Genomic DNA, 23,463 nt, shown 5'->3' with positions numbered 1-23,463 from the left:
ATAGCAAGAAAGTGGAAACGTCAATCCTACAGTTGCAAGGAACTGAGTCCTGCCAACAACCACGTGAAGTTGGAAGAGGACTTGGAACATCAGACATGAACCCAGCCAGTCAACAGCTTGGTTACAGCCTCGTGACACCCTAAACAAGAACCCAGCTACATGGTGCCTGCGCTTCTTACCTACCGAGCTGTGAGCTAGTGAATTCATGTTGTTTTAAGCCACTAAGTTGGTGGCAATTGTTAGAAAGCAATAGAAACTGAAGAATACATTGCCCCTTCACCTGCTAGTGGGGAAGAGAGAGAAGAGGCCCCAGCACTTTTCATCTAAGTCAACAACTCCCAATTCCAAATAGTTTTTTGCAAATATGAACTGGGGGCAAATGATGGATTGATTGTAGCAAGGTCAAACAGCCTTGGAGAAGTCTCTGGTTTCCATCCAAGTCAATTATCTTTATGGGCCATTAGTATTACTGTTTTCTACCTTGAGTTTTTGGCCACAACTCGCAGACAACAGAAGAAGTCCTGTTCAACATCATGCTACCCATGGGAAAAGCAGTGGTCCCAATATCTTTATTCTTTTGTAACCACGATGTTGAACAAGTATGGCTTCAGGTTGTAATTATTAAGCCATTTTATTTTTGTCTCCTATTTCTCCTTTGTTCTGTGGAGCTAATTAGTGTCTCGTTCCTGGATCACCATGACTTTTATGGTCACCTTCAGGGAATGAAAAGTCTTCTAATCAGTAATTAATGTCTCATTCAGAGGTATCGCCAAAAGTTGCCACTTCATTCAAGGTTACAGCTATACCCTTTTCCCTACCACTGTAGGTGCTGGGAGGGAGGGGAGTGGTTGACTTTGATTTTCTCCAACTTGAGCTTTGATTTGCCAGCCACATCCCCCGATACTCTGGTTTTCTATCTCTGTGAAATTAGAATGGAGAAGAGAGGACAAGGAAGGGAATGTCCCAGGCTTGTCTTTACTGAAGGTAAAACATCACCCACGTAGGGTATCTCTAGAGATCCCATGAGATCCCTCATGAGTCACTGTAAACCCTCAGAGCCCAGAGAGTGAGAGGCCAGCCCAAGACACACTCAATCACGTGGAGTTTCCTTCTCTTTCCCTCTTTGTCCATTTTTCATTTATTTGGCCGCATCTGCTGGAGTGCCTCTGGGCTCCTGCCCTAAATGTTTCTAATTTCTGTCTCCTCTTCTTCCTCTGAGGGATGCCTCAGGGGTAGGTGTTTCTCAACATTCTGCCTTTGACTTTCTTCTCCTCTTTTTGATAGTCTAGCTGCTGTTTGTTGTGTTTGTTTGTTTGCTTTTGGAGATAAGGTATCCCTATGTAGCCCAGGCTAGTCTTGAACTTCTGTCCTCAAGCAATCCTCTCACCTCTATCTCCCAAGTAGCTGGGACTACAGGCCAATGCCACCATGCTTGGTTGATTTTTAATTTTTTTCTTTGTAAAGACAGGGTCTCACTACATTGCCCAGGTTGGTCTCAAACTCCTGGGCTCAAGAGATCCTCCTGCCTCAGCCTCCCTAAGTGCTGGGATTGCAGGTGTGAACCACTGTGCCTGTTTGGCTGGTGTTTTTCATGTGTTCCTGGAGCTTTGACTCTTAGGTTGAGGTGGGTCATTTTGTTTTTATTTATTTATTTTTATTTTTTTGAGATGGAGTCTCTCTCTGTCGCCCAGGCTAGAGCGCAGTGGTGTGATCTTGGCTTATTCCAACCTTTGCTTCCTGGGTTCATGTGATTCTCCTGCCTCAGCCTCCCAAGTCGCTGGAATTACAGGTGTGTGCCACCATGCCAGGCTAATTTTTTATTTTTAGTAGGGACAGGGTTTCGCCATGTTGGTCAGGCTGTCCTTGAACTCCTGACCTCAGGTGATCCACCCGCCTTGACTTCCCAAAGTGTTGGGATTACAGGCGTGAGCCACTGTACCCAGCCAGGTGGATGATTTTAAAATCTGCATTTCCGGAACTCTCTCTCCTCTGAGCTCCAGTTCTGTGTTCCTGATTGTACATTGGAGATCTTGACCCAAAGGGTCCACAGCCTTCTAAAGCCCCACGTTTTAAAGGAAAGCTATCGCTTTCCTGCCCCCTCCCTCCTCCCTCTCAATCCTTGTTTTTCTTAACTGTCCCTCTGTTCTCCATCCACCCAGGCTGCCCAACATCTGACTGTTCCTTCTTCCTTATTCTGTACATCAAATTCACCAAGTCCTTCCATTATGCCTTTGCAATAGCTTTTCGTTTTGCTTTTTAATCTTATCAAAATTTAATTTGTTAAAAATATTTGTTTTTGCTTTATTTCAATAGCTTTAGGAGTAAAGGTGGTTTTTGATTATATGAATGCATTGTATGGTGGTGGAGTCTGGGCTTTCAGTGTACCCATCACTCGAATAGTGAACATTGTGCATAATAATTTTTCGTCCCTCATCCCCCTCCCACACTTCACCCTTCTGAGTCTCCAATGCCCATTATATCACTATATGCCCCTGTGTACCCATAGCTTAGCTCCCATGTGTAAGTGAGAGTATGTGGTATTTGGTTTTCCAATCCTGAGTTGCCTCACTTAGGATGATGGCCTTCAGATCCATCCAAGTTTCTGCAAAATACGGTATTTTCCTCCTTTTTTTTTTTAATGACTGAGTAGTATTCCATGGTGTGCATGCGCGGGCGTGTGTGTGTGTGTGTGTGTGTGTGTGAGATATGGTTTGGCTGTGTCCCCACCCAAATATCATCTTGAATTGTAGCTCCCATAATTCCCACATGCCATGGGAAGGTCCCAGTGGGAGGTAATTGAATCATGGGGGTGGGTCTTTCCCATGCTGTTCTCGTGGTTGTGAATAAGTCTCACAAGATCTGATGGTTTTATGAAGGGGAGTTCCCCTGCACATGTCTTCTTGCCTGCCACCATGCAAGATGTGACTTTGCTTGTCCTTTGCCTTCTGCCATGATTGTGAGGCCTCCCCAGCCATGTGGAACTGTGAGTCAATTAAACCTCTTTCCTTTATAAATTACCCAGTCTCAGGTATGTCTTTATTAGCAACATGAGAGCAGACTAATACAGTGTGTGTGTGTATGTGTGTGTGTGTACACACCACAATTTCTTTATGCACTCATCAGTTTATGGGCACTTAGGTTGATTCCACATCTTTGCAACTGTGAATTGTGCTGCAATAGACGTTTGCATGCAGGTGTCTTTTGTGTGTGTGTGTATATATATATCTTTGAGTAGATGTCCAATAATGGGATTGCTGGATTGAATGGTAGATATACTTTTTGCTCTTTGAGAAATCTCCAGACTGTTTTCCACAGAAGTTGTACTAATTTACATTCCCACTCACATTGTATACACTTCCCCTTTTCATCAAATCTGTGCCAACATCTATTATTTTTTGACTTTTAAGTAATGGTCATTGTGATGGGGGTAAGGTGGCATCTTACCACAGTGGCTTTTGAATGGGACTCCTCCTCCCCATCACAGCACCTCCTCCCTTGGTCCAAAACTCAGAGGCAACAGTCTACCTTTCTATCAATATGCTTTTAAAATACATACATACATACATACATATTTTTGTAGACTGGGATCATACTGTTCATGTTATTCTATAAATTGATTTTTTTCCCACTTAACAATATATTGTGGAAATCTTTTGAAGGCACTTCATATTCATCCACAATATTTTTCAAATATTATGACAGTTGAGGACTTTGGGTTTTGCCTTCTCTTGTTCAGACAGAGTTCTCATGGTCTCTTTCTCCTTTTCAGTTCATGGTGACCTGAATTCCATGGAGGAAAGAGGAGGAGTAGGAGATGGCATCTGGTGTCCCTGGTGAACCAAATTCTATTAAGTTCACCTAATGAGGTGGACTTGGACCTGGATAAAACGGGTGCTTAACAAGTATTTGTTGAGTAGGTGATGGAGGAGGCAGGACTAGATGCAGGGACTAGCTGAGTTGACAAGAGCTAACACCAGGTGTGGACTAGGACGGGGGACTTTAGCGAAGACACCCTGCCAGATGTGTCTTGTTCCCTTGACTGTGGGGAGGCCCTTGGTGGTGGGGTGACAGTCCCAGTCTGAGGATTTTCCCTGGATGCAGCCTCTCAGTGCTAAAATGGGACAGTCCCAGGCAAACCAGGTCAGTTGGTCACTCTACTCAGTGAGTCCCGTGCTGTGTTCAAATTTTCCTCGTAACAGATGTGGATTGACCTTGGAAACTTAGAAACCACCATTTCTCTGTGCCTGGGAGGAAGTTAAATCTTCTCACCAGAATCCTTTTATGTGTGAGAGAAATAAATATCTATCCTTTTTATATTTCTTTTGTTTTGGATTCTTTGTCACTAGCAGCCAAACCCAATTCTTACATAAATGTGATACTAATTAAATTCGTTTGCATAAACTCATCAGTTTTATTCTTAATTACTATGATATACAATCATGAAGTACGTACCCTACAATACCACTGTAAATTTGATTTGATTACAGCATTAAACTTAGTTTACAGAACTGCTTGGTTACTTTCAATAGCTTGTTGATTATATAGTATGATCATCTTCTGATAACTTAAAAGAAAACAAATGGAAGGGCCCATATTCCTTCCAGCTTGGGAATGGAGGCCCAGGGCACCAGGCCCTGCTATTGAATTTGAATAAATAATGGGATGTCTTTTGAACAGAATCTGAGAGATGGCATTAACATGTACTTCATGGCCAAAGTGCATTACATTTAGCCTTTACTGCAGACAGTTGTTTTGGGAGACACGGTATGACCTTTGGTGTATCTGCATCTGGGAAACAATAAGCCATTCTTTAAATGAAAATTTTGCTGCATTACAAATGACTGGAGAGGTTTTTAAAAATTATTATTCTAGTGCTGGTCTGCTTCCTTTCTTTCTTTTAAATAATCTGCTTTAAGCATTCAAAGGGTCTACTCATCTCAGGACAGTACTATAGCTAATTTGCTGAGAGCCTCGGAACGCACCCCAAGCCTGCTTAGGACATCTGCAGGGAAGTTAAATCATTTTAAGTGGAGGAATTAGGCTAATGTTTCTGCTAGGAAGAAACCGTGAATCTGGTATTCTGAACGAGACTTCAAATGGTGGAAACAAATTATGCTGTAGATATACAAAAGAAAAATAAATCCATCTTATTTTACTAGGAGCTTGACACTTTTATTTAGAGAATTTATACTCCTGAATGCTTTCTTCATGCCTTACGGATGCATTTCAAATGTGACTGTTAGGTTGATGATCTACTTCTTAAAAACAGATCAGGGAGAAAGAGGAGATTGGGGCCACTTTGGAATAAGAAAGAAAGAAAAGAGAAGATTTATTTAACAATGAGATGAATCTGAGCAAAACAAATCTTTTTCTTGCAAAAGCAGGCAAATTCTGATAGGCTTGAGAGATTCTGAATGAAAAAAATGTTCTTTTGCAAATGACTTTTGCACTGCCACTATCTCCCCAAGACTTTGTGTTTTTTATTTTTTGAGAGAGGGTCATGCAGGCTGGAGTGCAATGGCAGTCCTCCGCCTCAGCCTCTGAGTAGCTGGGACTGCAGGCACACTCTACCATGACCAGCTGACTTTTTATTTTTTGCAAAGACAAGGTCTCATTACCTTGCACAGGCTGGTCTTGAACTCCTAGTTTCAAGCGATTCGCCCATCTCAGCCTCCCAAAGTGCTGGGATTATAAGCGTGAGCCACTGGCCAGGCTTCCTCAAGACTTTAACATGGAAAACCTAAGTGGGAATTCTATGTAATGGACCATGATCCACTATCCATCAGTTACGGATGTGCACATTGTTGTGTGTGTTTTCATAAGCTTCCCTATGTGGATATTCAACACTGAATGCTACTCGCTATGCACCTAGGATACACTGGTGAGCTGAGGTTATTTGCTGGAGACAGGGTGGGGAATTACAGCCAAGGGGATAAAAGGTAGCTGCAGAGTAGATTCTCATTGGCTTTTAAATGATTGCTATAGGGCAGCTGTTGGTGCTGAGAGAGGCGAGAGAGGTGTGGTTTGTGAACTAAACAGGCAGTTACCGATCCTCATTCACTCCTGGGCCCTAATGAAACCCAAGTTATCTACACCACGACCAACTCAGTGCAAACTATTTCCTCAGGGCTGGGGGTCTCTAGGGGAGAACCCATCTCTGGGTGCAGACTTTGCTGGGAGGAGTTAAGACAACAAGTAGATATCTGAATAACATTGAAGCCCACTCTCTCCCCCATCTCACTGCTCTTGTTTTTCTCTGCTATTAGCCATATTTTGAATCTCAGCCTCTCAACATGGAATACCATATACTAAGGTATATAGTGAAATATTCTGAAAGTGCATGTTCTAGAAACCGCATGTTCTTTCCTTTCTTCAAAGGCATCTGGCAATTTGCTTCTTCACATTATTGAACCACTATCAGAAGGGGTGTGGGCCAGGCATGGTGGCTCATAGTTGTAATCCCAGCCCTTTGGGAGGCCGAAGCTGGAGGATTGCTTGAGGCCAGGAGTTTGAGATCAGCCAGGACAACAGAGCAAAACCCCAACTCTGCCAAAAATTAAAATATTAGCCAGGTATGTTAGTGCACAACTGTAGTCCCAGCTATTCAGGAAGCTGAGGCAAGAGGATCACTTGAGTCCAAAGAGTTCAAGGCTTCAGTGAGCCATGATTGTGCCACCATACTTCAGCCTAGGTGACAGTGCAAGTCTCTGCCTCAAAAAGTGAAAAGTTTAAAAAGGGGTAGGCAAGGACTCACACAGTTGCTCCTGGCTTTTCTAGGCTGTAGGGTCTGATTGTCCTTCTGAATGTATGCATGGCTAGGAGAGCCCATGAATCAGACTCCAGTCCTGCTGCGTCAGATTCTGGGACTGCTTAGGATCTCTGTGAGCTCATCTATAAAATAATGATTCAGAAAAATTGTGAACTGCTAGCTCAGTCCCTTGTCATCATGAATAAGCGTCAAGTTCTCCCTCCGTGCCAGGTAGCATTATTCGTCTTCTTAACATCTTGCTGGAGAAGAATGGTGCCTGGGAGGTTTCAATCTTGCTCTCTTGGAGGGCACCCCAGTGTGACAATGAGTTCATTCTTGCAAGGATATGGTCTATATTGGCATTTGTTTCCTGATAATGATGCATCATCCCCAGTACCTGTAACCCTGTGGTACTCCTTCCAGCTGGATTTCTCCACTGGGCTAATTCAGAATGCAGCATTTCATCTTGAGAGAAAGCCCAAAGTTTTGTGTCCTTTACTTAGCCTCGAAAGGATGACTGCAGCCAAGCAGGTTTCTATGACCAGAGCTTATTTGTACACTTATGTTTATTCTAAGAATATGAAATGTGCAGTAGCCCCCATCCTCCCTCACAAAAGATCTATCAGCAAAAGTAAAGTTCATGTTACCCTTAGAAAGATCTTCAATTGTTTTGTGGGTGGTTTCTCATTTCCTGAGACACTGAGAAAGTTTGACCTAAAAAATTTGCTTTTTAATATATTTTGTTGAAAAGAGAGAAGGTGATGCTCTTGTCACTAAGCAACATGAATACGGAAGAGCGGCCATGGTTTGTTGTGTAAACGGGGAAATAATGAAGATAACGAATTCTTGACCTTTTTCTATTTCTTTATAAACCAGCCCGAAATGCCATTTCAGTGTCTGAACACGTAAATATAATGGGAGACACACTGTTCACACCCTGAACCTTGACCTTTGCAAGCAGAAGGGAGAATGCTGGTATACTAGTTGTTTTATGAGAAAGGTCAGCCTATTTTTTATCAGTAGGTTGGAGGCATGAAGTACACATCATTCCTACTTCAGATATTTATTCTGGGATTTTGTTCTTTGGCTCCATTTCAAAGACTACTTGACCAACTACTTTGTACCTGTAATTCAAAATGTTATTTGGGGTTGTTTTTCAATAGAGGGAGGCACTTAGAGGCAGAGAGATACATGGATCTGTTTTCCTACTGAACAGATGAAGAAATAGTGTTCAATGGGTTTACCTAATGTCACCACACTGAAACAGGGACCAGGGCTGTCACTAGAATTTACTCAAGTTAATATGCAAAACTTGGAAAGCCTAAACAATGAATTTCCCACAATGAAGTTTCTTTTCTGAAAAGGGTGGTAAACTTGGACATAAGAAGAAAAAAAAGACTTACATCCAATATTCATACTTACATGGCCTTTAGAGACAAGACTTCTGTCCTTTCCCAAAATACATGGTCATTTTCATTCACTCATTCATTAAGGCAGTCATTTATTCACCCAATAGACATTTATTGAGCACATATTATATGCTAGGTATTGAGTTGACAGCTGAGAATTCCAAGATTCTGAATAGGCCAGTCTCTGCTTCAGAGAGCTCCAAACTCAGTGAGGGAGAGAAGATCATTTCAAGTTGATAAGCAAGGCTAAATCAATGTGCAGCCATGTACCCTATAAATATATATACCTACTGTGTACCCCCAATTCCAGGAAATTAAAAATAAAATACGAAATACAAAAAGGAGTTAAGGTTTTAAAAAAAAGTGTCTCAAATGCTGGACAAGGATGGGATGAGGATTCAGGAATGCCTTCTGAAAGAGGTGTCTGGAGTTGTGTCTTAGAAGAAGGAGTTATCTATGTGGATTTTGAAGGGATAGGAGAAGAAATGGCATTCCAGGCTGACAGTGTAACGGATACAAAGGCTGCCAGGCAGGAAGCAGTATGTGAATACGTAGCCCAGTGCAGGTGAAATAGAGAGGCAGAATAGGGTAGCTATTGAAAGCCTTCCCTGCATAGGCCTGATACAGAGACCTTGACCAAAGAAAGCTCCACCTCTATATCTTAATGATTGCCAAAGGAGGAAAAGAGATTGTGTAGAATTGTATACTGGCTTTTAAATCTTCCATCTGGGGGTGACATATTGTTTTGCCTCTCATTTCAGTGACCAAAGTAAGTCACACAACTATGCCTAACTTCCAAGGGGACAGGAAAGTGTAATCCTGTTATTTGCCCAGAAGGAGGAAAAATGGAATAGCAGTAATTGCCACAGCAAAGGAACTATTAGTTAGATATTATCAGAAACATGCAAAATTAAAGCTATTCTATTTGATGGGTATTATCTCTTTTTAAAATCTGGTTCATAGATAGCATCCTCGCAAAGACATATCCTCATTTTTTCCCTTGGGACATATTTCCAAGTCGCTTACTTTGGAGGGCACAGGAGGAAGCAGTCCTTCTCAGAATGAAACATTCTTTTGCTGTGATTGGTTTCCTGAAGTGGTCATCTGGTTCCACTTATTTAAAAATCTATCTGTGTTCATACTGCTTTACCAGAACTTTACCAGAACTGAATTGATCAATGTATGCCAAGACCATACATTTCATAGGATAACCTAAAATTCACCTCCTGGAACAAGGGAGCCTAAAGTTGGAGCCTGAAGGCTTGCATTATACTGTAGAGGTCTCCGAAAAGATTGCTTCTTCGAAAGGGTGTTTTGATGCAAAGGAAGGTACTAGAAGAAGTAGGCTATTGTAAGACATGGTCCTATGTAAATTGTTACGAGTCTGTTATAAGAATGTTGTCCTACTTAGAAGGAACCCTCCCACTTCCTGAAGAGAAAGCCGCCCTTCTCCTAAGCAGTGGTTTGTTTTGCATGTCATGGACACTTTTGTCATTAGCTGCTGGGAAACATAAACCTACCTTGTAGCTCAGGAGTTGTAAGTGAAGAATTCATTATGGAATGCACATTGTCATCAGCACTGCGTCCATTTGTGTTACTCTCTGTGTTTTCTTTCTTCTGTTCTCCCCACTTTTAATGTCTGTTACCCTGTATTTTACATTTAAAAAATTCTTTCTGAAATAAGGTGGAAAATTAACATGTAACAGAAGGGGAAAATGGAAAGTTTCTTATAACTGACCTTTTCTGTTCTGGACCCTCCTTTCCTGATTGGAAAAAAAAGTGCAAGTCATTTAAAGGTAACCCAGCCTCTTGTAGTAAAAATAATCTTTATACAATAAATATTTCGTGTTTCAAAGTACAGGTTTACTCAGAGGGGCATTTCCTCATCTTGAGTTGTCTCTCTTTCTCTCTCATCTTTCTTCAAATGGCGTTTAGGAGTGGGGAGAAAGTGTGCATGTCTGTATGTGTGTGGTGAGGAAGGTGGTACATAGAAAATGAATTTAAATAAGAATGTATTGAGTTGGAACTGCCTGTGAATAATCTGGGAGGCAGTTACTTGGCTGTTTGTGTTTAATGTTTAACAAATTCTAATGAGACATTATTACTTTAACTTCTGAGTTAATATGATTTTTGAGAATTTTAGCAGCGGAGGAAAGAGGAAGAGTCTTTGTAGTACCACAGTTCATCTTGAGGAGGCCTAGAGTCACTCTATTCTACCCCCTACCTACTCAGCCCTCATTTGTAGGTCACTGATTTACATCTCAAAACTTTAGTATAAACATGTCTATGAAAGTTTTTTTGTTTGTTTGTTTGAGACAGAGTCTCGCTCTGTCACCCAGGCTGGAGTCCAGTGGTGCCATCATAGCTCACTGCAGTCTTGGACTTCTGGGTTCAAGCAGTCCTCCCACCTCAGCCTCCTGAGTAGTTAGGACTACAGGTGTTTACCACTGGGCTTGGCTATTTTCGTTTTTCTATTTTTAGAGATGAGATCTTGCTATGCTGCCCAGGCTGGTCTCAAACTCCTGGCCTCAAGCAATTCTTCCACCTTTGCCTCCCAAAATACTGAGATTACAAGTGTGAGCCACTGCATCTGGCCTATGAAAGATGTTTTAAAAAATAAAAATACACGTATTAATCAGTCAGCACAGCAAAGCACTCATTGCCTGAGAAAACTGACCTAAGTGGACAATGACATTTGGTGTAGACAGGTGGGGTGGGGGGTGGGATTTGAATGTCAGGGTAAGTCTAGACATAGGCTTTGTTGGTGAGGAGCTAAGCAGTGGCTCCTCCAAATTATTTGGTTGAGAAGGGGCAATGTGAGAAAAGGAGGAGAGATGGAAAAGGGAAAGGCAAGAGTTGCCCATTTTGTTGGGGTCCCAAAGATGGTGACTGATAGTAAGGTTGCCTTTTGAGTGGAATAGGAAGGCAAGAAGATGTGGCCCCTGAGACAGACTAGGGAACCTTCTACCTGAGAGACACATTACTGTGTGAACGCCAACTATTGGATGCATCTACACTCCATCAATTTCTTGAAGGAACGATGTCTGCTTTCACTTTTAGCTCCAGTCTCAACCAGGCTCAGGAGTAACATTGATGCCAGGAGCTCCACAGAAGCAGCACTGAATGCCTCTGGTCTTTCGGCAAGTTGTTTCCATCACGTCCTAGCAAGTAGCATGTCTGGAGCCATCACATGGCATGACATCCTGTAAGGGGCTTGCTCATTATTTACTGAGCATGTCAAAGTGTTGGCTGCCTTCAGGGATCTCAAGGGAGCACATATTTGCCAGAGCACCTCGATGAGAAATACAAGCAAGTTGTAAATTTGCTACTCATTTTAAAGGCTGTCATGGAGAATGCATATTCTGTTAGCTCCCTTTTCTGCTGAGGCTTCTGGGTGCAGAGAAATAAATCTAATAAGTATTATATTTATTGAGAAATAACTATAATTTCAGGGTATTTTAGCCGGGGTGACTGCTATGATGCCAGTTACACTGGGCATCATAACTAAAGTATAAATATGATCTCCTCTCTTTTGTGTTTTTCAATGAATGATGTAATTGCTCACGTGCTTTATGAATAGGAAAACTAGTACCTTCCTCTTGAGTTTTACCCTCCAGAGGCTAAATTGTACAAAATCTCTGGGGAGGTTTGCACAGACTGCCTTGAAATCTCATTGCCACAGAGACTTGCCGTTGAAAGCCTGTCCTCTGCAGGCTGACAGGTGATGCTGGTCCATCCTGCAATGATGTCTTGGTGGCCCAGATCTCTATAGAGGTTGATATGGTTTGGCTGTGTCCTTACTCAAATCTCATCTTGAATTGTAGTTACCATAATCCCCATGTGTTGTGGGAGTGACCCAGTGGGAGGTCATTTAATCATGGGGACAGTTACCCTCATGCTGTTCTTATGATAGTGAGTTCTCAAGCGATCTGATGGTTTTATAAGGGGATTTTCCCCACTTTTGCTCATTCTTTTTCTCCCCAGCACCATGTGAAGAAGGACGTATTTGCTTCCCTTTCCACCATGATTGTAAGTTTCCTTAGGCCTGCCCACAGTTCAGCTAACTGTGAGTCAGTTAAACCTCTTTCCTTTATAAATTACCCAGTCTCAGGTATGTCTTTATTAGCAGCATGAGAATGGACTAATATAGAGGGGGCCCATGACCTTCCAGCATCATAACCCTGTTTTTCTCAAAGCTGCAGCAAGCCTTCCTGAACTTGGGCTCCCCAGATTGTAATTCTTTCTGTTTGGTCCATTTAGTAGCCAACCTACTGGGTGCCTGCTGCTGCAGAAGCACAGATCGTTCCTGAGCTGAGCATCAGCTCTTTGCTCCCCTGGACCCATAGTTCTCTTTACATTTACCAGCTAGTCACCCTTGGGACTTTCACTAAACAGAAGTTCAAGGGTCTACGGATGCAACAGTGCCCGAGACAGACATGGGCACTGCTTCTCGGGGCAACTTAGTGAGTAGATGGGATACTTACTAGGATACAGAGGTGGAGAGTGAAGAGAAATGACCCTAGGGCAGAGTAATGTCAGAATCAACATTGAAGGAATGGGAAGGGAAAGAGGAACCTTCAAATAAGATTGAAATGGAGAGCAGGGGAATGTTTAAGAGGTCAAAGGAGGTAGGAGAAAAATGTAGAAAATATGGCCTATCTAAAGAAAATATTATGCTTTAAAAAGGAAGGGTTGCCAACATTGATCAACACTGCAGAGGGCTTAAAATAAAGTCAAAGGCCCAGTGCACTTAGCAATTAGGAGGTCATTGGTGGAAATGGGTGAGAATGGTGTCCAGGGAGTAGTGAAAGTGGCAGCTACTTGAGGAAGGACCAAATAGGAAGTGAAGAAATAGACCCTAAGTGTTGACAGTTCCTTAGGTTTTCTGTGGAAGGGAGGCTAGGAAATAGAATGGTAGACAGAAAAGGATACAATAGTTTTTGTTTTGGTTTAATTTTTGGGGGGGAGGATTTTGTAGAGATGGGGTCTCACTGTGTTGCCCAGGCTGGTCTTGAACTCCTGGCCTCAAGTGATCCTCCTACCTCAACCTCCCAAAGTGCTGGGATAACAGGTGTGAGCCACTGTGCCCGACTAGTGTGTTAGCTTTCAAAATGTTTTATGTTTATATTGTTCTTTATAGCATACAGAACATTTTTTGAAGCATTATTTTAATACTTTATTACAACATTTGATAACTGCAACATTCATTTTCAAGATTAATTCTTAATATTTCACCTTGGGAGAGAACAGAAGGATTAAAGAACTAGCATTACTATTCACAATAACAAAGACATGGGATGGACCTAGGTGCCATCAACAGTGGATTGGATAAAGAAAACGTGATATATGTACACCCTGGGATACTACAAAGCCATAAAACAGAATGAAATCATGTCCTTTGGGGCAACATGGATACAGCTGGAGGCCATTATCCTAAGTGAATTCAAGCAGGAACAGAAAAAAAAATACCACATATTCTCTGTCATAAGTGGGAGCTAAACATTGGATACTCATGGACATAAAAATGGCAACAATAGACACTGGGGACTACTTGGCAGGGAAGGAGAAGGGGACAAGGGTTAACAAACTAACTGTTGGGTACTATGCTTAGTACCTGGTTGATAGGATCAATTGAATCCCAAACCTCAGCATCACACAATATACCCATGTAACAAACCTGCACATGTACCCTCTGAATCTAAAATACAAGTTGAAATTATATTTAAAAAAGAGTTAGCATTTATTTTGTACCTCAAATGTGCCAGCCAACTTACACATTATGTTATTTAATATTCACAAAAACCCTATGATGCTGGTATTATTCCTATTCTACAGACAAAGAAGTAGAGGCTTAGATCTTGACTGAAGCCATTTAGCTACAGAATGCCTGGGATTCAAACTCAAGTCTGCTAGTGCTATAGCCCTTACACTTTCCACTGGGCTTTATTTGCTTAGAGAGATATTGAAAGAATCTTTTGCATCTTTGCAGCCACCCTCTGAGGTAGATAAGAACACTGAAAGTTTGATAGTCTCATTCCCAGCAAAGGCCAAGGCAAGAGTAACTGAAGTCTAGGCCCCTGTCTTCCAGTCTGCACTGCGCATGATCCTGAACTGGAATAAATGGGGAGCTCCTTGTGTTACTTGTTTCTATTCATCTTTCTAAAATGTTAAGTACGGCTCACATTTATTTCAATGTTTAATATTAGAAGTGTTTTGGGTCTTTTTGGAAGTTTGGTCATGTTTTTGTGATCAGAAATAGGCCATAGGCTCTTAATTTTTGTTTTATCAATTAGCCTACGGTCAACTTGGTTTCATTATTTGTTGTTTTGCTTAAAGTTGCAGTTTCCAAGAACCATGGACGATGTTGAGTCGTTCCACCTCCCCTTCCGCCTGGGACTCCGTACAGAGCCTCACATCATCCTACCAGTGTTGACCTGACATTGACCCACCAGAGAGTCTACGCGTTCTCGCGTAAGGCGACATGAGCTTCACTTCAGGGAGCACAGTTAGTGCTCTGGCTTAGAATCTGTTAGAATTCTGGCTTGTTATGTTTCTAGCATCTAGAGTCTTGCTGCATCTTGACAGGCACTCATGTTCAGGCTTCCTTCATTTCTTACAAAACAGGTGAGTCAAGGGAAAAAACAAATGAGAGACGTTTGTTAAGGGCTGGGGAGATACTGACAAATTGTGGCAAATTTCAGAAAGAGTCTCAGAAATAAAAATGTAAAAACAGCAGCAGCAACAATAGCAGCAATAAACAGAAACAAGCTAGGCCTCAACTATTTATTTCTTGGCCAGCCCAGGGATCAAATGTGCTCTTTTCTGAGGCAAAATGCCAGTATATTTGAATCACAATTTAGAGGCCTAAATGATAAAATAAATTGATAATAAAAGGATATTTAGGTTGAACATTGAAAAAAGCTTACCTTTAAAAGCTGAGGGGATTAACCAACCTTCTTATAAACTGTTTTTTAAAAAATTGTATTTATTTTATTTTTTTAAAGAGAGACAGGGTCTTGCTCTGTGTCCCAGGAAAGCAGTGGCGTGGTCATGGCTCACTGCAGCCTCTAACTCCTGGGCTCAAGGGATGTCCTCCTGCCTGAGCCTCCTGAGTAGCTGGGACTACAGGTAAGCACCACGACACCCAGTTAATTTTTTATTTTTTGCAGAGATAGGGTGTCACAATGTTGCTCAGGCTGGTTTTAAACTCCTGGGCTCAAGTGATCCTCCCACCTCAGCTTCCCAAAGTGATGGAATTACAGCTGTAAGTCATTGCACCCAGCCTTATTAACTTGTCTTAAAATGCAGAATGTGGCCTTTTTGTCTTTTTACATCATAACAAATTATTGTTAACTAGAGTTCCATTGCTTCAGAATGGGTAGGAATTCTGGCATCAACGGAACTGAACTGAACTGGACAAAATAGTGAAGGTCATAGTTAGCCTTTGTTCCCCCCGCCATACCCCTCTTGAAGGTCTTCTTGCCCTCCCAGCTTCCCCATCTCTCCTTTATGTCCAGGGTCTTCATGCTGCCCCTTCGTGGCTCCAGGCTGGGACTATCTCTTGGCTATTACCCAGCACTCTACTTTCAAAACATGGTTCTCTTATGTCCCATTTCCTCTAACTTACTTTTATAATGAATAGCAACCTAATTCCCTAACAGTTTACTCATACATCAATTATCAAGGAATATCTTTACTTTAAACAAGAATCCCCCTACTTCTCCTACATCTCCGCATCCTTAGCAAAGGAACCAAAGCCTTAACCCAGAAGAAGAGTTTGAAAATGGGGACAATCTTGATTTCTTTCCCATTGATTTCCTTGAAGGCAAATCCCAGCCTCTGAGATTCCATTTACTCAATTATTTTATGATTATCTCTACATAGAATAAATAAGATTATGGAAACAAATGTTGCATTGGGACAAAACACAAGTTTGAGAAAAAGATGCATCTATAGTATTCCTTCAGGGCTCTTGATTTTAAGTAAGAGAAATCAATTCCCTTTAACTTAAGCCAGAGTGAAATTGAATGGATGATACTGATGAGCAAAGATGTAGGAACTGAACAAGCAGAAAACAAGAGAAGCTGGATAACTGAAATCATAGTCAAGGCCAGGCCCAGCACATGCTAAGTAGGCTGCAGCTGGATGCTGCTGACCTCAGCACTGCTTCCCCTGAGGCCAGGCAGTGGGCTTTGCAGCTTCCAGAGTTGGTGCCCCCTGCTCCACTCTGATCACCAGCTTCAGTTTTAAAACCTAACTGGCCGAGCCCAGGTCACACATACCTACTTTATGACTGGGAGGTGGAGAAATGGGATAATCTGCATATTCTAGCTTCAGTAGTGGGAGCAAGGCTCATCTCCCACCAAGACTGTTATGGTTTGGCTGTGTCCCCACCCAAATCTCATCTTGAATTGTAACTCCCACAATTCCCATGAGTCATGGGAGGAAGCTGCTGGGAGGTGATTGACTTATGGGGGTGGGTCTTTCCTGCACTGTTCACGTGATAGTAAATAAGTCTCATGAGATCTGATGGTTTTAAAAAGAGAAATTCCCCTGCACAAGCTCTCTCTGTTTGCCTGTTGCTATCCATGTAAGATGTGACTTGCTCCTCCTTGCCTTCTGCCAAGATTGTGAGGCTACCTCAGCCACGTGGAACTGTAAGTCGATTAAACCTCTCTTTCTTTTGTAAATTGTCTTTATCAGCTGCATGAAAATAGACTAATACAAAGACCTAATTAGGGAATTCCTCAAATACACAAAGGAGTCTACTAAATGCTGGATATCTAAACAACTTCCACTACTTATACCCAGAAACTTAAATCTAACTCAAGCCAGAAAACACCTTTGAAGGTGAAATTTTCAAACAAGAGCAGACTAAATTGGGCTTGTTTTATTAACTCAAGTCTCAGCTTCCTTTGTTACTTGGAGATGAACCTGACTACCTCTACCTCACGCTTCTGGGGACTTCTGGTTGTTTTTCCAAGGGAGGCAATTCCATAATATACAGGGCACATGTGAAATAAGATATGCTGTCCAGGAGACAGCAAGCAGGCTGCCCTAAAGGGTAAGATCTAATTCTTGCATTTAAAATTTTTCCTCTGGAAAATTGTGTCAAATCTCAAAAATAATGCTATATAGGGTGAAATAATGATTTGGAGTTAACTGTACACACAGCACAATTCCTTTGTGATAATAGGGTTTTTTTTTTTTTTTCTATTATATCAACAGAACAGCACTTGGGAACATATGCACTTGGATACATGCTTTTACCAAATCAACAAAATTCAGTAAGAATCTTTATGATGCAGTTTTACTCTTCAGACTAAAAATACATAAGTAAATATCACACACACATTTGATACATAATGTAATTATTCTATAGCATAATATATGTCACATATTAGTGAACAATACATGAAATGTAATTATCTGTGATATATAATGAAAATTATATATTAAACGTGTATAATTACACATAATACACATAACATAGTATGTATATAGCATAGTGTAGCACATAAATTGTCTTATTTCTCCTTTTGCTTAATTTCTCCCTTTACCTCATATTAATTATTTTGAAACTCATTAAATAACAGTTGAATAATTCAGTATTATCACTTGCTAAACAGATGATTAGGGAGAGAGGTAAAGTGATATTTTAAGTAATTTCTTTGGAGTATCTTCTTGCTACTGTGTTCTCTGTTTCTGTCAGTGTAATGGGGAAATTGAAAGTAGGCTAGATATCATTTTAAGCTACTATTCATTTTCATTTCCCCATTTTATTTTTGTGATACTATTTCACTTGTCAGTTCAAGATGTTAGATGCATTTGATTAAATTATCAGTGAGTGATCATTGCGACAGTAAGACTCAGAAGAGGAGAGGTGAAAAATGTTTCCAAAAGAAAAGCAGAGATATAGAAGAATGGGTAGGAAATGAATGGGGTGATGAAACAGAGAAGTCTCAATAAAGCACCTGATAAACAAAGCCAGGTGTCCCAGAAGAAAACCTTGCTTCCCCCATCCAGCTGTGCTCCACAGGCAGCCCCTCTTTCATCTGGGCAGATCCTTTTCATAGTTAAAATGGCTACTATCAATTTAGGAATAAATGTGCCCACAGTACAGCTTCTTTATAAGAATGACATAATTCCCTCTTCTGTTAATGGAGATGGTCTCTACCTACAGGTATGTATAGAGAAAGGAATTTTAAGACCCACTTTACCCCAGATATATTTTTACAGCAAAGCTCTTCATGATAAGTTCCAGCCAACAACACATTCCACAGAGCTTGAGAAAGCCAGCACAGTGGGGAATCCAGTCTCCTAGGGTGTGGAAGCATCTACTTATATATTTGGAGTCCCTTCATACATAAATCAGAGGAGAAGACACTCATGTAATGCTCACAATTATGGCCTGTGAAGTATGCAAGACCTGGATCTCAGAAAGTCACAGCTCCAGAAGGCATTAGATTTGTGCCCGTGAGCAAATTACCAAACCTCTCAGAAGCCCTTGTGTGCTGGTCCACAGTGGAGGAGAAGTCATAGAATTTTTTCAAGAAGGATGTTGGAAAGATTGCATGAGGAAAAGCTCTCAGGATGCTGTCAGGCATACAGTAATTATTATAGTCAGAATATGGTAGTTAATTCTTGTTGATGAAAATAGCCAAACTTTGTAAAACATTTGAAGAGATTTATTCTGAGCTAACTGTAAGGACCATGATCCATGACAGAGCCTCAAGAGGTCCTGAGAACATGTGCCCAAGGTGACTGGGTTACAGCTTGGTTTTATATGTTTTAGACATCAATCAATACATGTGAGGTACATATTGGTTTGGTCTGGAAAGGCAAGACAACGTGAAGCTGAGGGGGAGGTGGTGAGGAAAAGGGCTTCCAGGTCATAGGTAGATTCAAAGATTTTCTGATTAGCAATTGGTTTAAAGAGTTAAGTTATTATCTAAAGACAGGGCATCAATAGAAAAGAGTACCTGGGTTAACATAAGGGGTTGTGGAGACCAGGGTTTTTATTATGTAGATGAAGTCTCATAGATTGCAGCCCTTAGATACAACAGATGGCAAATGCTTGCTATTCAGATCTTTGAAAGTGGGAGAGTATAATGAGCCATGCCCAACAGCCCCCACTTCCTATCATGGTCTAAACTAGTTTTTCAGGTTTCTTTGGAATCCTTTTTGCCAAGAGGGAGATCCATTCGGTTGGCTGGGGGGCTTAGAAATTTTTTGGTTTACATTCTTACATGCTTTAAAGTCTTTTTTCTTTTCTTTTCTTTTCTTTTCTTTTCTTTTCTTTATTTTCTTTTCTCTCCTTCTTCCTTCTTTATTCTTTCCTTTTCCTCTTCTTCTTCTTCTTCTTCAATTTTGAGATGGATTCTCACTCTGTTGCCCAGGCTGTCATGCAGTGGCATGATCTTGGCTCACTGCAACCTCTGCCTGCCTGGCTAAAGTGATCCCTGGCCTTAGCCCCCCAAGTAGCTGGGACTACAGGTGTACACCACCATATCTGGCTAATTTTTTGTATTTTTGGTAGAAATGAGGTCTCTGCCTATGTAGCCCAGGCTGCTCTTGTACTCCTGAACTCAAGTAATCCAACCACCTCGGCCTCCCAAAGTGCTGGGATTATAGGCGTGAGCCATCCAGCTGCTTTAAAGTTTTATAAAAACTTTGATATATATTTTCTCGTTTGAGCCTCAGTACCACTTATGTTGTAGACATTTTTAGATTATATTATAGTTATGTTAAAATTCTTTGACCCCACAGACGTTGAAATAATTGGTAAACCTCCCTTAGCTTGCAACCAATCAGTGGTGCTGGAGTCTTAACCCAAGTCTTCACAGGTTAGGTCATTTGCCTGGTTGACTGTTGTGAACCAATTTTTAATTTGTTGTCTCCTGCTCTATCCAAACACTCCTTTCATCTAATTCATCATGTAAATATAAATGGACTCAGATAGCTCCTATCTTCTGTGGCATAGTAGATTAATTTAATTATTTTTTTGAGATCTCAATCATGATTTCATATATCATGTGAGTTTACACTGGAATTTTTGAATTAAAGCAACTTTAGATTTTGTGGTTTAATAATGGAGAATCTGAAGACATGTTCCATTTCTTTTTTAAAAAATACTACATTGATGTACAATTGAAGTACAAAAGCTGCACATGTATAAAGTATAAAATTGGATAAATTGAAATACAAAACGCTGCACATGTGTAAAGTATAAAATTGGATAAATTTTGACCTTATGTATATACTCATGAAAGCATCAGCACAACAAAGATAAAGAACATTTTCATCCTCCCCAAGTTTCCTGGTGCCCCTGTGATCTCTCCCTTTCTCTCCCCTCACCTCTCCCTTGAGGGAACCACTGATCTATTAGGTTGGTGCAAAAGTAACTGCAGTTTTTGCCAAAAAAAAAAAGGCAAAAACTGCATTTAGTTTCACACCAACCTGATAGTTTTTATCATTGTAGGTAAATTTGCATTTTCTAAAATTTCATATAAATGAATCATACAAGATGTACTCTTTATTTTGCCTGATTTCTTTCACTGATATAATTATTTTGAGACTGATTCATTTTGTCACGTGTATCCATAGTCCATTTCTTTTTCTCATTGGATAGCATGCCACTGTAGGAATATTCTGCAATTGCTTTTCCATTGACCTACTGCTGAACGTTGGATTGTTTCTAGTTTTGGCTAGTACAAATAAAGCTACTATGAACATTGGTCAACAAATCTTTGTGTGGTTATACAATTACATTTCTCCACTCAATATTCTAACTGTTAGGCCTCATCATTCAGTGGGTGTATCTTTAACTGTGTAAGAAACTGTTGAACTGTTTTCCAAAGTTGTTTTACCATTGTACATTCCCATTAGCAGTATGTGACAATTTCAGTTTCTCCACATTTTGGCTATTACTTCATAGATCAGTCTTTTTAATTTTGGCCATTCCAGTGGGTGGGAGTGGTGTGGTATCTCATTGTGGTTTCAATTTGCATTTCCCCAATGACTAAAGACTATGTATTCATGTACCTAAAATGCCATCTGTATATCCCCTTTGGTAAAGTATCTGTTCAAATCTTTTGCTTATTTAAAAGAATTCAGTCTTTGGTCTCATTATTGATTAATGAGAATTGTTTCTATTTTCTAGGTATGTCTTTTATTTGATACTTTTTGCAAATATTTTCTCCCAGTCTGTGGCTTGCCTTTTAATCTTTGTGACAGTAATGCATAGAAATTTCCACTCTGAGGTTTTTCACTCTTGGGGCACTTCCTTCTTTGCCTTTTTTACTTTTTTTTAAGTGATAGGGTCTTGCTCTGTCCCTGTCCCCCAAGCTGGGGTGTGGTGGTGCAGTCACAGCTCACTGCATCCTTGAACTCTGGGCTCAAGTGATCCCCTGGCCTCAGCCTCCCGAGTCTCCAAGATTACAGGTGTGTACCAACATCCCCTGTTAATTTTAATTTTTTTTTGTTTGTAGAGATGGTGTCTTGCTATGTTGCCAGGCTGGTCTCAAACTCCCAGCCCCAGCCTCCCAAAGTGCTAGAATTATAGGCATGAGCCACTGTGCCTGGCCTTACCTCTTTGCCTTAAATCTCATTGCCAACTGCTTGCCTGGAGCATCACACATTGCTGAGCTCTTTGTCCATCTCCTCTGCTTCCTAGACTGTATCTTCTTGCAGTCTTAGCACAGAGGACTTCTATTTCTAGGTGGCCAAATCCCTGACACCCTGTGAGCATCTGTAAGAACAGAAATGATGCCTGGTTGAATGCTGGAATAAGTGATGCATTCTTGGAGTTTCACTTCACAAAATCACAGCCTTCGGTGGAATCATTGCATTCTTTAGAACTATTAGTACAGTCTAACAAAATACAGCCACCTGAGCACAAAACAAAACACTGGCTAGTTTATGGTGCTGATGAAAAATCCAGTAATTCATACTTATTTATCAAACAGCCACTGTGTGTAAGGGTCTTTTCTGTGATTCTAATGGTCAAGAAAGAGAATCTAAACAAGGTGACTATGGCTTTCATAAGATCACCACTGCAAGCTAATTCCATGACAGAAACAGAGTCTGAGTTAGTGTGGTTAGAAAGGATCCAGGTGATGCCCTTAGATATAGATGCCCTGCCACTTAGTTCAGAAAATTTTCTATGATGTGGCATCACAGTTCAGTAGCTCACACTACTTTCCACTAATTGCACCTCCGTTAATACTACCAATATATTTCTTTCTATGACTTATGAGCCTTTCAGCACTCTATTTTCCTTCTGAGTTCACACAATTATTAAGGGGAAATTGTTTATAGTGGTTAAAGAATATTGGGTTAAGAGTGGTGGATTGAACCTGGAATCCCAATGCTTTGGGAGGCTGAGCTGGGAGGATCACTTCATCCCGGGTGTTCAAGATCAGCCTGGGCAACATAGCAAGACCCCCATCTCTACAAAAATTTGAAAATCAGCCGAGCATAGTAGCATGCACTTATAGTCCCAGCTACTTGGAAGGCTGAGGCGGGAGCATTGTTGGAGCTCAGAAGTTTGAGGCTGCAGTGAGCTAGGAATATGCCACTGCACTCTACCCTGGGCCACAGAGCCAGACTCTATCTCTAAATGAATATAAATAAATAAGTAAATACCTGATGATTATTTTGTGTCAAATTTTCAGACTCTGAAATGTCAAATGGTGAGAATATATCTGGTTCTGGGTAAGTGCAATTGCAAAATCAGTTAGCGCTTAGGCCCACTCCTTCCCCATGCTCAGGAATTTCTTAGAATTCATGTCATAGACTGGTCCTCCCCTCTCTGCTTTTCTGAATATTTAATTCTAACTGCAGCAAACTTGCCTCCTCAGGATAGATTCCTGGCTCATTTTCTCAGTATAAGGAAATTCCGACAGAATAACTGAGAAGATTGACTCTCTGTTGCTCCTACAGCTCGTCCTGGCAGTCACTACTACTGGAAGGCACTTAGCTGGTCCAGACCAAGACAAGTTCTTCATTGTTCCCAAGATGGTCTCTCACAGGAGACAGTCATTTATGGCCTTTCCTTGAGTCTGGGGCTGACATGATCACGCTTGGCTTTCCTTATGTGGAGAGTTCAATAGCTGATTGTTCCTTGCCAACCAGCTAATGCTCACTAAAGAATCATGGAACAAGCACATTTCTATTTTTAATTTCTTATTTAGAAAAAAACAACATAGGGCACCATTATAATCAAATGTAAGTTTCTTTCTTTCTTTCTTTCTTTCTTTCTTTCTTTCTTTCTTTCTTTCTTTCTTTCTTTCTTTCTTTCTTTCT

General features: G+C 40.9%; 1 long non-coding RNA gene across 2 annotated transcripts in view; it reads left to right on the top strand.

Moving 5' to 3' along the window:
* Positions 1–23,463, top strand: part of LOC111546662 — a 96,905-nt gene that overhangs the window by 59,126 nt on the left and 14,316 nt on the right. The window contains exon 2 of one of the 2 annotated variants that reach the window (XR_002732860.3): positions 14,494–14,781. This is a non-coding gene — a long non-coding RNA (uncharacterized LOC111546662). Of the gene's footprint in view, positions 1–14,493; positions 14,782–16,754; positions 16,815–23,463 lie in introns of those variants that run through there. The other variant, XR_002732859.2, reaches the window with a different exon arrangement.

Source organism: Piliocolobus tephrosceles, chromosome 9 (genome assembly GCF_002776525.5).
Source record: "Piliocolobus tephrosceles isolate RC106 chromosome 9, ASM277652v3, whole genome shotgun sequence".
Classification (NCBI taxonomy): domain Eukaryota; kingdom Metazoa; phylum Chordata; class Mammalia; order Primates; family Cercopithecidae; genus Piliocolobus; species Piliocolobus tephrosceles.
The sequence above is the reverse complement of the archived record's forward strand: the minus strand, read 5'-3'. Positions and strand labels throughout refer to the sequence as shown.